General features: G+C 44.6%; 1 protein-coding gene across 4 annotated transcripts in view; it reads right to left on the reverse strand.

The window, feature by feature from the left end:
• SEPTIN6 (septin 6) overlaps positions 1 to 18,106 on the reverse strand; it is a 93,455-nt gene that overhangs the window by 62,833 nt on the left and 12,516 nt on the right. The window lies entirely within an intron of this gene.

Genomic DNA, 18,106 nt, shown 5'->3' on the forward strand with positions numbered 1-18,106 from the left:
CATTGTATGTGTTACATGAGGCGGAACAGATATGGGCTAAGGAGCAGAAGCCACTAGTAAGCTGCTGAACCAATGACCAGATACAACAGGCTTCTCAGCGAAAAAACACACAGAACATGAAGTACAGAAAGGAGGAAAATGCGTTGTAATATCCTGCAAGTTGGGGAGAGTGACTGAATGACATGCAGCAGTTTAAGTCCCGGTTCACACGGATGTGATGCAGGATTTGCAGCAATTCCTATGCGTTTCCCACACAGCGTCACAAATCGCACTCCGTTCATGCAAACCTCTGCGGGTGTCAATGTTAAGTTAACGACACCCCAAAAACCGTTTGCAAAACACAGTGCAATTGGCTGAATCAGATCTCATGGGTGTGAAGGCCCTCACGATCTGAATCCAGTGCGGCAAAACAAAAAAATAGAGAAAAAGGTGCAAACACCTTTTTCGTGTGGGTGAGTTGTGGTTTGAGCCATATAAAATGTATGGGCTCAAATCGCATCCTTCTTTCCATGGCACATATTGATGTGCCATCCTGGAGGAGTTGGGCTGTCTGTGCAACCTCTATAGCAGTGATGGAGAACCTTGACACCCCAGATGTTTTGGAACTACATTTCCCATGATGCTCATGCACTGTGCAGTATAGTTGAGCATCATGGGAATTGTAGTTCCAAAACATCTGGGGTGCCAAGGTTTGCCATCACTGCTCTATAGGGTCCAGGTATGCATCATGCTACCAGTAGTGACACTGACCCTAGTCAAATGAAAAACAGTCAGAAGAGGGGGCGTGGCCGGCAGCCGAAGGAGATGGCCGCTTAGGATCCGAGCTCCGTCTCTCCCGGTATCTCCACCGACAGCCAAGCGACGTGGGTAAGCACCTCCGGCTCCTAATCCCCTCATACACCACTCAGGAACCTCTAGACCACCATGAGGAAGCGTAAAGACCGCGGGGCGCCCCGTAAACTGACGGACTTTTTCGCCACCTCCAGCACCCCGCGCTCACAAGATGGCGCCGAGTCCTCCTTGCAGGCCCGAGGCGCCGGAGCCTCCGGAGAGGCGCGGCGAACTCACGAGCGGACCTCCGGCTCTATCTCCCCCGCCGCGAGCAGCAAATCATCCCAGGGGACCTCACCTGCCCACAGCCCCCACAAATCGGCGCCCAAGAGGTCTGAAAGCCACAGATGGGCAGGAGATGAGCGGGCGGGGGAGGGGTCCCTGAACAGCACGCTGGAGTTCTAGGAGAACTTTAAAGACTTTCCTACTACAGGGCAGCCTCTCACAGATGCCACTATGAAGGAAATGCTCCTCACTATTAATGGCGCTTTTCACAGGGAAATTGTGGCCTGTGTCAATGGAATTAAAACCGATGTAGTTGAACTCGGGGGCAGGGTGGACCATTTGGAATCCAAAATGGAGGAGTTCACGCTAGCGCATAACGAACTAGTTGACTCTCATAACGGGCAGGACGATGACCTGGAGGCCCTAAAGAGCAAGATGGCGGACCTGGAGGACAGGGCCCGCCGAAACAATGTTAAACTTCGGGGGGTCCCGGAGTCTATTCCCCCGTCAGACCTGAGGCCGTATGTCCAAGCCATGCTTTTGGCTCTGATGCCTGACACACCTGTGACGGAAGTAGTGGTAGATCGGGCCCACCGCTTGCCAAAGCCGCAACATCTTCCAGACAAGGTGCCACGGGATGTCATAGCCCGCATCCATTTTTTTCATGTCAAAGACGATCTCATGAGGTTCGCACGGAAGCATTCACCGCTGCCGGACCCGTATCATGATATATCTGTCTACGCAGACCTGTCTCAGTTCACAATGGCGGCGAGGAGGAAACTAGTTCCCTTGACCAAGCTACTACGGAACAACAACATTGCTTATTCCTGGGGATTCCCTACCAAGCTGCTCATAATCAAGGAGGGCCGCACACATGTTATTCGCTCAGTGCATGAGGGCTTTGCGCTGACTAAGCAGTGGGGAATTATCCCGGATCAGCAGAGCTCACCGCCGAGTACAGATCCGCCAGCTCGACTTGAACCTGAATGGCGCCGAGTCAACAAATGAACTTTGGGTCCCTTCCCGTTGGCCCCGATGGTTCTAATGGCCTGTCCCTTTTCCCTGGAGGTCTCTTCAGCAGATCCAGAGAGGTTTTAGGGGGTCTGTCTGTTTCCCTTTTTTTTCTCCCTGACCGACATGCTGGAGTTCAAGGGGTATCCGGGAGGCCGGTGCTATTACCCCCCTTACCACTACCTGCGATTGAATCGCATGATGGGGTTTACCCCAAGCTTTTGGTTTGTTACCTTTGTTACTTCCATGTTTTGTTTTATTTTGTTTCTTTCATTTCTTCAGCCTCTTTGCAAGCTACTTACACCTGGAAACCACTCACCCTGTAACCAAGGACTCCCACGGTTCCATTACACCAGCGAGGACAAGTTGCTCAGTTCTGACCTTATTCTACATGGACTGCAGGTACTGTGACGGCCACGGCCTAGTGTTACCCTCCAATTTAGGTCTAGTCGCTGATGCTGGAGGCTATTCATGGTCCCCAACCATATCTTACAGAGTCCTTGTCTCTGCATATAGATTGGACTGCAATGATCATTACGGTACCATTTTAAATGGTTATTCAAATTGTCTCTATTAACGCCCATGGACTGAACAGCCCGTTCAAACGTAGGTCCCTCTGGAGAGAGGCTCGCACCCTCAAGGGTGATATTGTATGTGTACAGGAGACCCACTTTGCGCGATCCAACCCACCTAAATGCACGGATAAGGCTTATCCACATATATTTGTCTCTTCTGGGGAATCCAAAAAAAAAGGGGGTGCTCACTGCAGTTAAACATTCTGTGGCATTTCAGCTGCATGAAGTGGTGTCAGATGAGGCGGGTCGATACGTGATATTGATCTGCGACATCAACAACACTACATATACAATCGTAAATCTTTATGCCCCGAACAAGGGCCAGATCAAATTCTTTAAAGCATTAGTCAAGAAGGTGGATCGCGTGAAGAAAGGTCTCACGGTGTATTGTGGGGATTTCAATTGTGTGGTGGACCAGGAGCTGGATTGTTCTCCAGCTCAGGGACGTGCAAGGGCTACTCTGCAGAGGTTCTTGCATGCCTCTGACCTGTATGATGTGTGGCGATGCTTTAACTCCACGGAAAGGGATTTTACCTACTTTTCGGCCCCTCACAAATCTTATTCGCGGCTGGATTTGTTTGTGGCCGATTTGCAATTTTTGAGGGCAGTGGAGAATTCTGTGATACATTCTATATCATGGTCTGACCACGCGCCGGTTTCGGTGGCGGTCTCGGAGTCTCACGTGACAACGCCGGTGCATTTGTGGCGCAACAATGTCTCTTTGCTCCGGGACCCCGCTCATAGGGACCGACTGGGTGGTCAGATAAGGGACTATTTTGGGTACAACGATACCCCTGGGATTGATGTGTTTCATTTGTGGTGCGCTCATAAGGCGTTCTCGAGAGGGTTGCTCATTCAGCAGGCTTTGAGGGCTAAAAGAGCAAGAACGGAGGCGCTTAGGGCCCTAATGGAGAAACTTAAAGCACTAGAATCAGCGCATAAACTGAATCCGTCCCAGCTCTTGTTGCGAGACCTCACAAACTGTAGACTGCAGGTTAGAGCTAAGCTTATGGAGGAACATCAATACCTCCTCTTTCGCACTAAAGCGCGGCATTACTCTCAAGGAAATAAGTCGGGGAAAATGTTAGCTAACTACTTAAGGAAAAGACAACAAAAAACTAAGCTGGCCTCTATCACTGATCCCGTTTCTGGTAATCAGGTGCGACACCCTAATGAGATCGCTAATGCTTTCTCGAGTTACTATACCTCGTTGTATAATCTCCAGGATGATGTGATTACCCCACAGCCTACAGATTCCCTCATAGCTGACTTCCTGGATACCCTTCATCTCCCAGGGGTTACGGACCATATGTTGCAATCCCTTAATGCCCCCATAACCGAAGAGGAGATCCGACTAGCCATAGCTTCTTTGCCCTCCAATAAATCACCGGGAGCGGATGGCTTCTCCTCAGAATACTATAAGGCCTTTAGTCAGGTTCTGTCTCCATATCTAAGTAGGATGTTCAACGCCGCTGTTCAGCGCTCCTCCTTCCCCGAGGAGATGCTCCAGGCGGTTATCGTGGCACTTCCAAAACCTGGGAAGGCGCCAGATGCTCCCCAGAATTTTCGCCCCATTTCCCTTTTAAACACCGATCTCAAGTTGTATGCCAAAATATTAGCGGTCAGACTGGCTGAGGTGACTCCTCACCTGGTCAAGGCTGACCAAGTGGGTTTTGTGAAAGGGAGACAGGCGCCGGATGGTACCAGGAGGATGCTGGACCTGGTGCAGATAGCTGAAACCCGGAAGGTGCCCTCGGTGTTCCTGACATTAGATGCTGAAAAAGCGTTCGATAGGGTTCACTGGGGGTACCTTAGAGCGACACTCACTAAATTCGGGTTGAGGGGGAACATCTTCTCGGCTATCTCAGCATTGTACACCAAGCCCTCAGCTAGGGTATTTACATCAAGTGCTTTATCATCTAATTTCAACATTACAAATGGGACCCGTCAGGGGTGCCCCCTTTCCCCCTTGATTTTCACTCTGGTTATGGAACCTCTGGCTGAGGCGATTAGGAGCGACCCCAATATATCTGGGATTTCGGTGGGAGGTAGGGATCACAAAATCGGGCTTTTTGCGGATGATGTGATCCTGACCTTAACTTCCCCTGTAAAGTCATTGCACTACGTACAGCAACAGCTAGACAGGTTTGGGACAGTCTCTTACTACAAACTCAATGTCACTAAGTCCGTGTGCTTACCACTCTCCCTGAACCCTCCGATCTTGAAGTTCCTGAAGTCAAAATATCCTTTTCAATGGACTAACAAGTCCCTTACGTATCTGGGTATCTCCCTAGTGGCGCCGACATCCTTAACGTACCAGACCAACTTTGCTAAATTACAGTCCATTGTTACGGGGGACTTGCAGCACATTGCGTCCTACGATCTTTCCTGGATGGGCCGCATAGCTGCCCTTAAAATGATAGCGCTCCCCAAAATATTGTACTATTTTAGGACGCTCCCTATATTGTTACCCGAATCCTTCTTTAGAGGTATGGATAAGCTCTTCCGGAAGTTCCTATGGGAGGGCAGGGTACCTAAATTGTCATACTCCACGTTACTTAAATCTAGATCGGCTGGGGGGGGTGGGTTTCCCTCATCTTAAGTCCTACCACTCTGCTGCCCTGTTGGACCAAGCGAAAGCTTGGTTCGATCCAATTTCGGACAAACTATGGGTGCTGTTAGAGAGGGCAATGGTGGCGCAGCGAGATCTACCATCTCTGCTTCAGGCCACATTGACGAAAAGGGAGGTGCACATTCCCAGCCTGTCCTCACTGCGGGCCACACTGGGAGCTTGGGGGGAGGTACAGAGGATGGAGGGAACCCCGATAGCTAAGAGAGAATTAACACTGGCAGCCTATCAGTTCCTGCTTCCCTCCCTGAAAATTCCGAGGACATTGTTCCCGGATACCTTCACATACCATGATGTCCGTGGGCAGGTCGGAACCCCGTCCTCCTTCTTTCATGCACAGCTACACCATTACCACATTAAGTTTCCCAACCCGATTATTGAGGTGCCCTCTGAGATCTGGGACTATTTGCACAAAGGAGTATCGTAAAACGAGGGGGTTGTCGTGGTTCTACCATCGTCTGCGCTTCCAGCGTGGATGGGTCAAGTCGGCTAGTATGGTGGCCTGGGAGGGCGACCTTTCAGTGGCATTTTCGGAGCTGGAATGGCGGCTGGCTATTCGCTCCTTTTACACATTTACGCATTGTACTAACCACTGGGAGGTGGCTCTCAAATTTCTCCACCGTAGTTATCTGACACCTGTGAAGATGGCTAAGATGTTCAAAGATACACCAGTCCTATGCTGGAGGGGGTGTGGGGGTAGAGGTACACTATTCCATCTATTGTGGCAGTGTAGGAAGCTGAGAGGATATTGGGCAGCGGTGTTTGCACTACTTATCTCTATAACGGGAATTTCGCTGTCCATGTCCCCAGCCCTAGCTCTATTGAACTTGGGTATTGACAAGGTTCCACGACCGTTTCGTTGTGTGACCTCTCACATTCTCACAGCTGCTAGGATGTCTGTCACCGCGGCGTGGAGGTCTGTTGATGCACCCATGGTGACAGATGTCATAAACAGGGTTAGAACCCACTACTCCTATGAACAGTTCTTTGCCAACTCCAGCGATAGAAGCCTGCTGTTTGACCGTGAATGGAGTCCTTGGTTGCTAAAGTACCCGAGCTGAGGGGTTTTCCTCTTGCTCGGGCTTGATCTTTACTTGATCACATTATTAATGATGACATATATTTCTATCTGAGGCTGATGTTTAGACCGTCCGGTTGATGGTCTCTGTGTTCATCTGCGTGGATATTGCAAACGTAATGTTCTATAGCATGCTAGAGTTAAGGTTCTTTGTGGACGCACCTCCTGTTAGCTTCGGGAAGCTCTGGGTGTACGCCGGGGGCTGGGTCCCAGCTCCTGCGGGGGTGGGGGGGAGGGCGTGGGACCACAGTATTGATCCCCTTGGGGGTGGTCCGGCGGCCCGAACCTTCGGCTCAGCGCGGGGGAAGTTGGACTGGGGCCTGGTCTCCGGGGGGGGGGGGCCCGGATATTGAGTACTGGGGAATCCAAAAATGTATCCGTCACGGTTTTGTATGGTATACTCTAGTGTGTTTACTATATTTGTTCAATGTTATACAACCATTACGTTTACCTGTACTGTATTTTATGTTTGATGTTTTGAAACTTTAATAAAAACTATTGAAAAGAAAAACAGTCAGAAAAGATGAGTAGGGGAAAAAAAAAATTCAGTTGACCCCACATGTAAAACCATTCCTGTTTTGGAGGTCGTCTCATTGTTGCCCATCTAGTGCCCCCTGTTAATTTCATTAACACCAAAGCAACTGAAACCGATCAACAACCCCCTCTACTACTTAACTGACCGGATCAATATCACAGGAGTTTAATTGACTTGATGCTATACTCTGATTAAAAAGTGTTCCTTTAATTCTTGTGAGAAGTGTATAAGGTTATAGATTTAAAAAAAAAAAAAAAAAACATTTTACATACAAAGCTACACAACTCTGTAAACCCCAAAGTCTTTAAAAAAAAAAAACATTTAAACAGGAATAGAGACACAAGCCATTTGGCTTCATAACTTGGAAGTGGCCGTAGAATTTTGCCATGGTGATGATGGAAGTGTATAATACAAAATATTTATACTTGGGAGCGGTAGGGATCACACATCCGCAATAATGTACAACACTGCCACTTAGGAAAGCCATGCAGCACACTGTTACTATTAAATGATAAACATTTGCTTTAGAGTCAATGCCAACAGGCAAAGCATGATACATTAGAGAGCAGCGTTAGTAAATCAAGTATGGCAGGTTTACAAAACATAAAAAAAAAAAAAAGCAGTGGATTAAAATAATTTGCAAATGGATCCAGTTGAAAACAGTTTACTACTCGCTTAACTCATTTAGGCCCCTTGCACATAGGGGAAACCAGCCACTGTGTATAGTCCTGGCATTGTAGTGCACATGGGAGCACAGGTGTAGTGCGCATGGGGGCACAGGTGTAGTGCCCATCCCCAATGTCAATCAAAGCCTATAGCAGGCTGAAACCTGTACTTTGGGATACTTACAAGAGAAGAGAGAGAGAAAAAAAAAAAAAAAAGAGGAGGAGAGAAGAAGAGGAAAAGGAAAAAAAGGAATAAGGAGAAGGAAACGGAGAAGGAGGAGAAAAAAAAAAAAAAAAGTGTACCTTATATTTATCACAACCAAAGTGACCAATGCCCCATTTGTACCTCAGCCCTTGTAGCCAGTCTGTAAAACAAACACAAAGAAAGGGCGCACCAGCCTAGCGCATTATCCTCAGCAAGCTTTTTAGTAAAATAGTTTAAAATCAGCCACATAAAATAAGTCACATGTAGACGGAAGACTGACGCGTTTCGAGGCCTTGCCTCTTCCTCAGAGCCTGGGGGCCATGACCAAGACCATGGCTTAAATAGAATGGTCAGGCCTCACATGACCCTCCAACCTGTGGATTTACTATTTCTATTTAAGCCATGGTCTTGGTCATGGCCCCCAGGCTCTGAGGAAGAGGCAAGGCCTCGAAACGCGTCAGTCTTCCGTCTACATATGACATTCGGACTTTTCTATTTTGATGCTGTTCGTTGGAATCTATATGCTGACCTATCATGCATGTTTGTGAGTAGCTGATTTTAAACTATTTTATTAAAAAGCTTGCTGAGGATAATGCGCTAGGCTGGTGCGCCCTTTCTTTGTGTTTGTTTTACAGTGTCTTTGACCACCCCGGTTGTAGAGGGCAGCAAGGCCTAGCCATACGGGATGCCAAGTGTGGGTTCCTAGATTGAAACAGCCTGAGGACCTGATTTTGAGCGCAGGAGCAGGGTGCTTAGCATTACTCTTTTCTTTTTTGGACTACTTGTAGCTAGTCTATCCCATTCATAAAAAGTTCTTATTGGACCTGATTAAAAGATCACAGAGTAAAAATGTATTATACTGTATGTCTGTGTACACTGGAGAGGAAGAGATGCGCTCCATCCATGGAAACTATTCCAAAATGGCAGCTGTACATCTACAGTGTCAGATACCATAACATGATTTTTAAGACCAGCAACATCCCCCAGACATGAATTTAGTTACTTCCTGCTACATCAGGAAATGTGGTTATGATACCATTTCACCGCACCTCACATCCGTTCTAGACAGCAGAAACGAGGATGTCATTGTAGGTAATATTTAAAGTAAATGTGGAGAGGATTAAAATATAACAAGTTGCACTCTTCTTTAGTATTAAGTGAACGCCTCCTCTCCACACCTTATATTCCTTTGCTCCTTCTGGACAGTCATGTAATGTCACATATTCTTCTTATTGTCCAGCATGGACTGTGGGCAGTCAGGAACATTGAAGATGTAATGAGTAAGAGCCATTCAGTGAAGTAATACTTAAAGAGGTTGTACACCGAGATTTTTTTTTTTCCTCTTCTTTAAATCCTGAAAGAGAAACCCATAATGAGCTAGTATGCATCGCATACTAGCTCATTATGAAATACTTACCTTAGAACGAGCCCCCGCCGTGCCGTCCGCTTACCTGTATGACGGGCGACATGTATAGTCGCCCGTCTTCCGGGATCGCGGCATCCGGCCATCTGATTGGCCGGAGCCGCGGTGACGTCACTCCCGCGCACGCGCGCGGGAGCCGACGGTCACGGCACGGGGCTCTGAAGGAACGGCACGATCTGCCGTTCCTTCAGAGCGCATGCGCCAGTGACGTCACTGGCTGCATTAAAGGTAAATATCTCCTAAACGGTGCATGTTTAGGAGATATTTACAGTACCTATAGGTAAGCCTATATTAAGGCTTACCTATAGGTACAACTTCCTGAGGAGGGTTTACTTCCTCTTTAAGCTGGCCATACACTAGCCAAAAAAATCATTCTAACTCCTTATCGAAAAAGGAAAAATGGGCCGTGAGAGCAGACGATCGTGCCATCATGTAATGACCGAATTTTGAACGATAAATCGTTCAATGGACGTTTTTCGTTCAGTTTGTCACATATGCCTAGTGCGAACAGTTCGGCTGAGAAACACATTTCCTTTCAATTTATTATTAATTCGGCAGAATTTTCCAAAACGGTTCCTTCGATTTTTTGGCTCTGAAAAGTTAAAAACGATTTTCTATTTGCGTCCATTAACTGGACGAAAAACAAACAATCGGACCAAATGACAGATTTTCGAACGATTTTTCGGCTAGTGTATGGCCAGCATTAGTTCTAAGCTCACAAGAACTGTGCTGAAGGATGCTAGGCACCATTTAACCTGGAAGGAGGAGACATTCTGGTGGGGACAGCACATTCTGGTGGGGACAGCACCAGACTGAAGGTGAGTATTGAAGTTAAAGCAGACCTATATATAAAGTCTATAAATACGCTGTGTAACCGAGATCAGTTAGCATAAGTGAAAGTGCAGGCACCCCGATTCTTTCAGACTCACAGGAGTCAATTGGGAGTTGGGACACCAGAGATATACTGTAGCTCTTTGACTTCTGCTTCTGATCACCAATTACAGTGGCAGCTTTATCAGTAGATCAGGTCTAGGCACAGGTACAACTGTCCAATGACCTCTTGCTTCACCGATTTAGTGGCTGCCTTGTAGCTGCACTGTGCTTTGGAATACATGGCAAAATGATCCTAGGCAAATGAGCAGAAGAAAGTAAAATGTTATATTTTTTACTGACCTGGGTTGATTTACTAAAACTGGAGGGTGCAAGTCTGGTGCAGCTCTGCACAGAAACCAATTGGCTTCCAGGTTTTTTTTAGTCTTTTTTTGTCAAAGCTTAACCTTAACATGTTGTAAAGCGCTGCGGAAACTGTTGGCGCTTTAAAACCAGTATAATAATAATAAATAAAAAAAAATAAAAAAAGGAAAAAACGCTGAAGTTAGCAGCCGATTGGCTACAATGCACAGCTGCACCAGATTTTGCCCTCTCCAGTTGTAGTAAATCAACCCCACTGTTTAATGGTTAAGGTTACCAGAGTCTAGGTCTGCTACAATAACTTTTTGCTTCACTTCAGGTTTATTTTAAGCCTTTCCTATCAAGCGAAGGTAAACAAGCAAGCACCAGTCTGCAACTTTTGACCTTTATCATTTCACATTCTACAAAGTACTTCTGCTACTTGCTGCATGTTCAGTTACAGGAATTCACTATCTGGCAAATTTGTCTGCTGATGACAAATCAAATATAACTGCGGAGTTTTGTTCATACAAGCAGTGCATTCTTTCATACCAAAAATATGATCAAATGATAGAAATTAGATATTTACATTGACCCATGTAATGGAAAGCAAAACACACACTGGGGGTGATTTACTAAAAGCAAATTGACTGTGAACTTTGCAAATGCAGTTGCTCCTGAGCTTAGTAAATGAGGTAAAGCTTCACTTTGAAAAAAGAAAAAAATTAAGGATGCGCTAACCTATGTATAATATTGCAGCACCTAGAATTCCCTCAACACCCGGAAATAAATAGCTGAAAAAAAAAAAAAAAAAAACTAGTGCGCCATCTTAAACAAATTAAACCCATAAAACACAACAACAGATGTTTTGGCAGTGAAAACTCACAGTGAAAACACAGGAAAAACAAGTGATGTTAGATGCAAACATACGTAACCAACCACCTGATGCTTCTGCAAATATTGCACTTCAATGCAAATAAACGTGACATATGTGATATATTGGGTAACCATACAAAAAGTCCCATATGAAAGCTGTGAATGATTAAAAATAAGTCCCAAATATGTGAACAAAACTGGAAAGGTGCCATTGGGAAACTCCTCTGAGTGCTGCATGCATCACCTGCATGCTCAATAGTAGATTAGATGGACACTTACCAGACAACAGCGGTTGGAAGGCTTATAGGAATGCTCCACTGAGTGGACTCATTCTGTGTCACCTTCCCTGTCAGGTAAAGACTCTTGGCCCGTAGAGGAGGAGGAGAGAAGAGGACTTCACACAGATGGACCATTCAGATCCACCTGTCTGTTTTTTTGGCGGATCTGAACGGATGCCCCATGCATCTCTATGGGGAATCGGATGTCAGCGGAGGCATGTCCGCTGACATCCGATCCGTCAAATCTGGACGGATGGAAACCCTATTTCCCCAAACCCAATATTGGTATCAGCCCTGAAAAAAAAACATATCGGTCTATCCCTACTACAAACTATAGTATATGAATTATTATTTATCAACACAGAGCTCTGGGCTGTGAATGCAGAGCTGCCTTCGGGGGGGGGGGGGGGGGGGAAACAGGCCATACACATAGTTAGTCAGGTTGAAAAAGACAGAAGTCCAACAAATAGAAAAAAAAAAAAAAACAGTATTGAAAACCCAAACATACAATCCCATATACACAATCCTATACCCGCAGTTGATCCAGAGGAAGGCGGAAAAAAACCCTGCAAAGCACATGTAGGGGGCCTGGGCATACCGAGGGGCCCGGCCGCCCAGGCCCCAACCCACGAGACTAAGTTGTTGCTGTGGTAGATGTGATGAGCCAATGCAGCTGATGGGATGTCTCTTTGCTGGATTGGGAGGTCTCTTTGCTGAAAATATGGGTCCATCTCTTTGCTGCTGGATTGGGATGTCTCTTTGCAGAATATATGGGGCTGGCTCTTTGCTGGATTGGGAGGTCTTTTTGCTGAATATATGGGTCCGTCTCTTTGCAGAATATATGGGTCCGCCTCTTTGCTGGATTGGGATTTTCTCTTTGCTGGATTGAGATTTTCTCTTTGCTGGATTGGATTCATTTTTATATATTAAGTTGTAAGAGGGTTAAAATAAAAGTGGGTGCACTGAAGGCCTTGGTGGGATGGCCAGTGAGTGGATTTAGTGGGACAACTATTGGACCGGCCCTGGGGGGGGGGGGGGGGGCACGCCTAAAGCGGTGTAAGGGGCCCACAAATTTCTGATGGCTGCCCTGTGTGAATGTACACAGCCGACCAGCATGTTGCAGCCATAAATCATTGGCTGGGATCATTTTGGCTGGGATTTGCTGACAGGCTCCCTTTGTGTAAAATTACAGCGGGTGCCAGGCGGGAAGCGCTCCCTAAAGCTGTTAAGTAGGCAGCGACGTACGGGTAAGTCGCTTTGCTTACAGCCACTGCTCACTCGCTGTACAAGTGGTTAATTACATTCCCTAATACTCCAGTTACATGTACACCAACTAGAAGGCCAGATTCACACCTGTCCATTATGCAACAGCAACACATGAAATGCAGTGCGTCACATTCAGAACCATCTGACTTCTGAGTAATGGGAAGCAAAAAAAAAACACATTGGGGGAGGGGGGAGGGGGTGTCTACAAAAACTGGAGGAACTCCAGCTTCTTGAATTAAGCTTAGACAATAAAACCTAGAAGCTGAACTTTTACTATGCAGAGCTGTACCAGATTCTGTGTGCTCTAGTTTCAGTAAATTGCAATCGCTACCACCCAGTGTTGGGGGTAACTAGTTACAAAGTAACTGATTACAGTAACTACATTACTTTTTTCGGTAACAAAGTAATGTAACCAGTTACAATACTAATATTGGTAACTACTTTACTAGGCTATAGTAAGTAACTACACTACTTTACTAGGCTATAGGAACGCGCTTTCCTGCGTTACCCAAGCCCTGCGATACAATCGTTATTTTGAAGAATAGAGAGGGATGAAGTTTATGACTTTTTGTTGCACTTTATGTTTTATTCTGTTTTTTCAGGTTTTGTTCTAATGTTTCCCAAAGCCTGTGTTTATACAATAAACTCTATGCAGAAAGAGTGTCATGTATCTTCTTCTACACGGTCAATTAAGAAAGAGGAAAGTTAAGTAATAAGTAGTGAAGTTACTTTTCAAATGCAGTAACTAGTAAAGTAATCTCATTACAATTTACAGAAGTAACTAGTAACTAGTTACATTTTTTGAGTGACTACCCCAACACTGCTACCACCCATTGTATTCCTTTGCTTTTTATTAATTTGTCCCAGTTACTGGTCCTATGCATTTTCTCTGGCAGTCAGACACAAAATAAATGTTATAGGCAATATAGCACAATTATAAGACTTTAAAGCCATACAAAGTATTTATGATGCCCCCACGTTTCAACAAATTACAACAGAGAAATTAATTCCAGTGCTTTGCAGTTTTTTCTGTATATTTGTTGTTTTTCAGATAACAATCATGTCCTGGGGCAGTGGAAAGATGTATTTGCATTAGGATATAAACACATTTATATAGATATCAGTAAATGCATGGATGTGTCTGGCTGCTTGCCTAGAACAATATCAAGGACTGCCTGCTATAATCTAAAACAAACCCCCATTTTCACATGACTTTATGTATATTTTCATGCAGATACTTTACTAGGCAGCACTACATAATGTCAGCTCTAATGCTTTCAACAATCCATATTCCACCCAAAGGCAATGCTAGTATTTATTTAGTGCCAGGTTCTCCTCCCAGAACTAATTGGAAAGGACAGCAAGGTCGCTGCATCGGAGCGCCAGGCAAAAGAGGATTTTCACCAATAGGGTAAACCCCCGGAACACACACGATATTCCACACTGGCATCTCATTTACCAGCTTGTAATGCTTAATCTTCATGTTTAAAAAGGAGACTAAAACATTGACTGGTCAGCAACTAATGCCCCATTATGCTGTAAAATTTACACAATGTTAACCTGATCAAATGTACAGTACTCCTCTTTAAAATTGTATTTTAATAAAGTCCAAGTCAGTTTATTTTCTTTTCGGTTGCCGCCCCTGTTGCAGTAGATTCCTGGGATTGGGAAAATGCTCACTCTCCCTACCTCCCACAAGGAGGCACTTGGTGCTTGACCAACCCATCACCAAGCATAAATCTTGCCACATGAGGTATGGCGGTGCATGTACGGCACTATGCAAATCTTGTATTTCAGAAAAAAGTCATTATATACATTCTATATTCAAAAATGCTTTTAAAATGGATTAAAGCAGCTGTCAATCTTTAAAGCATATCTAAAGCCAAAACGTTGCCCCATTTGGATAAAAGTAGTCCAGCAGAATGAACATAAAGTGAAAGGATAACTTTCCAATGCGAGGAATATCGCCTCTAAAGCCTCGTACACACGCAACGAATTTCCGTCGACCGGTCGTCCGTCTTTTGTCCAGAGTCATGTCTGTTGGTTGGAATGTGCTCTAGACTGCACACGAATTTTCCCGCACAACAGCATTCTACTTCAGAAGTGATGTCATGTGTTGGATTGCTTTCTGTGTGTTCTTTCATCTCTGAGCATGCCTAGTCTTGCTCATAAGATTTTTCCCCATCGAAATCTGTACTAATGAGACGAAAATCAGACGTGTTTTGATGGTCGACACCAGGATTTTTTCGGCCGAAAAGTCGGAGTCGGTTGTCGGAAGCATCATACTAACAAGCCGAAAATCGGCAGATCGGTCGTCGGACGAAATTTCCTGGCCGAATTTCTACTCGTGTTTACAGGGCTTTAGTTGTCACAGAAGGGTCTCCTTTGGAAGATTTCCTCTCCGTTCCTGTACTGTAACAACTCAACATTCTGGGTTTACCCTTACTTTTATTCCCAACGACAATAGTGATTAGGACAACTAGAGAGAGCGTGGACCTCCCTGACAGACACTGAAGGTCATAAAAGCCCCAGAGTGGTTCTAAACCCCCCAACTCGTCACTCTTAAAGAAAAAAATGAAACATCTGACACCTGTGATGTTGGAAGAAATTGAACAATCAGGAGAGATTTTCAGCTAAGGACCTATTGTTGCACCATGTTACTCCTAAAATAAGAGGTAGCTCTGAGGAACTGGTGCTGCACGTCACACACTGGACTTTATTATGTCTTACATATTTCAGTGAAGTTTCAGACACCAACATACTTTTATACCTCCTGCTGAAACTTGGGAAGTTGCCTTTTTAAATATAAAGCAAATCTGAAAGTGTGCCAATTTGTCATATGATAGGAAGACAGTAAGATAAAACGTGTGTGCCTGGAGGGAGAAAAGCAAAAAAAAAAAAAAAAAGGGAATGGAATATACTTTGTAATGGTGTTCTAGGGAAGGCAGGGGTTAATTTCTCTTTGCTCTCCAAGGACAGGTGTGTGCACGGTGTTCTAGGCAGGGATCTACAACCTAAGCAAAGTGACAATTTAATGTCCTTCAGGCCTTAGGGGGGACAGATGTGGCCAGTGGGGATAATAAAACGCCCCAGCATCAGGGCCCCATCATTATTTTTAATGAAAAGGAATAGTGCCCGATTGTTGATATCAAAGAGAAATATAGCACCCCATTTATGGTATCAGTGGGGGAAATAGTGCTCCAAAGGCCAGTTAAAGGCAAGCACAGGGCCATATCTGAATTGGAGACATCTGTTGGGAACACATGGTGCAGTATACACTCACAGCTAAAGCCTCGCACTCACAAGACTTGTGCTATGAGAATACCCTAGTTATTTAATTGACAGATAGCTTGAGGAAGATTTAAAAAATATTCACACAAACTACTTATAAACATTCTCAACACCTTTAAATCAGCCTGGTCATGTGGGATTAAAAAAAAAAATAAATAAAAAAAATGAGTGAACGGATGAGAAAAGATAAGAAATGTCTCCATAATAAAGTAGCCAGCATAAACAAATAACCTGAGGTCACTGATGTTCATTGATGGGGTTGTGAATGAGGGTTGGGTCAGGAGCAGACAGGCGATAATTAGTTAAGCAATCAATAGGTAAGGAGGATGGTCCCAGGATGACAGACAGCATATGGACACTGAAGGACAGACAATGAGGTCCCTATAGCCTGGCCAATTCTGTATCTCGACAAAACAAACCTATTATCCGTAGAAAGGAATAGGACTGAGAAGGTGTGGGAAAAGGTTTAGAAGGAATATTTTGCCAGATCACAAAATAGACAAATTCACAAACGCCACAGCAGAAAGTCAAACCTACTGTTTCCCAAATCAGAAAACAGGAAGCATTTAGTAGATGATTAGATCTTTTTGGAACATTTGCGCGACTTATTTTTCCATTGCTAATCATACAACAGATTGTGCATGATCACACACACACACACATATATTATATATATATATATATATATATATATATATATATATAAAGCCAGATCACTATATTTCTCCTGCCCTTACTCTAGAAGAGAGGAGGAGCAGGCTGTAGAGCAGGGGTCTTCAAACTATGGACCTCCAGTTTTTCAGGAACTACAGTTCTCGTCATGCCTGAATATCAGAGTTTTACAATGCCTCATGGGATGAGTAGTTATGCACCAGCTGGAGGGCTGTAGTTTGAGGATCCCTGCTATAGAGGGTCATAGGTCTCATCAGTCCCATCACCCTGCTATAGAGGGTCATAGGTCACCATTCAGCAGTGGGCACTCAGTACAGGGATTTGTAGATAGTCATTAGTCTGGGCTGACAAGGGTCATGGGGCAGTTTCAGCTTTTCATCAACATATTCTTTATCATTTGGAATTAAGGATGAAGAAAAGCGAGGCTGACACAGCAGACTCCCCTTGTAGGATTGCCTTGTTAGAAAGACTGCCATAGGGGTATACACCCTGTACCACTGGCTACAAAAACTGTTTCCATTCCATGGTATTTTTATGGCTTTCATTCTTCGTTGCTGCCCAAGGAAAAAAAAAAAAAAAAAGGAAGTACAAGAATTAATTCTACCCACAACCAAAGGAAAATTAATAATTTGTGGCATGCAATTGAAGGAAATCACACAAGGATAGATAGATAGATAGATAGATAGGATAGATAGGATAGATAGGATAGATAGGATAGATAGGATAGATAGGATAGATAGGATAGATAGGATAGATAGGATAGATAGGATAGATAGGATAGATAGGATAGATAGGATAGATAGGATAGATAGGATAGATAGATAGAGCCACCCCCTTTATGTTACTATTCACAGGACACTTGCCATCAAATTGAAGATTTAAAAACACATCTGATCAAAGACAGCTCAATCATGGAACAATCACATGGTTTTGCACCTATTCAAAACAATGTGTAGAATAAAAGTGCTTTATAAAGAGAAGGACTGCCATGTGAAATCTGGCTCTGGTAATGATGGAGAAAGAATGGTTAGGTGAAAGTGTGATGGGTAAGATATTGCCCTGTAAGAGCAAAATTCCTTGTGAGAAACTATGGGAGAGTAGGCATGTACAATTGGAGTCTGACTTCCATCTCCAAAATTTGCAAGAACCCTTCATATTGGGGGAAAAAAAAAAATGAAAAACAGGAATTCTGACATACAGATCCATTACTGCAATATCCAACAAATGTAAAAAAGGCAGAGAAGGCTTCAGCTCCAAGAAGTGGATCAGGGATGGATGGATGGATGGATGGATGGAGGTAACCATGCAAGAGAAAAGATACTGAAGAGATAGAGAGATAGATAGAACAATAATAGTGCATGTGCTGTATAGATCCA

This window comes from Pelophylax lessonae (assembly GCF_965119305.1).
Source record: "Pelophylax lessonae genome assembly, chromosome: 7".
In the NCBI taxonomy this organism is placed as follows: domain Eukaryota; kingdom Metazoa; phylum Chordata; class Amphibia; order Anura; family Ranidae; genus Pelophylax; species Pelophylax lessonae.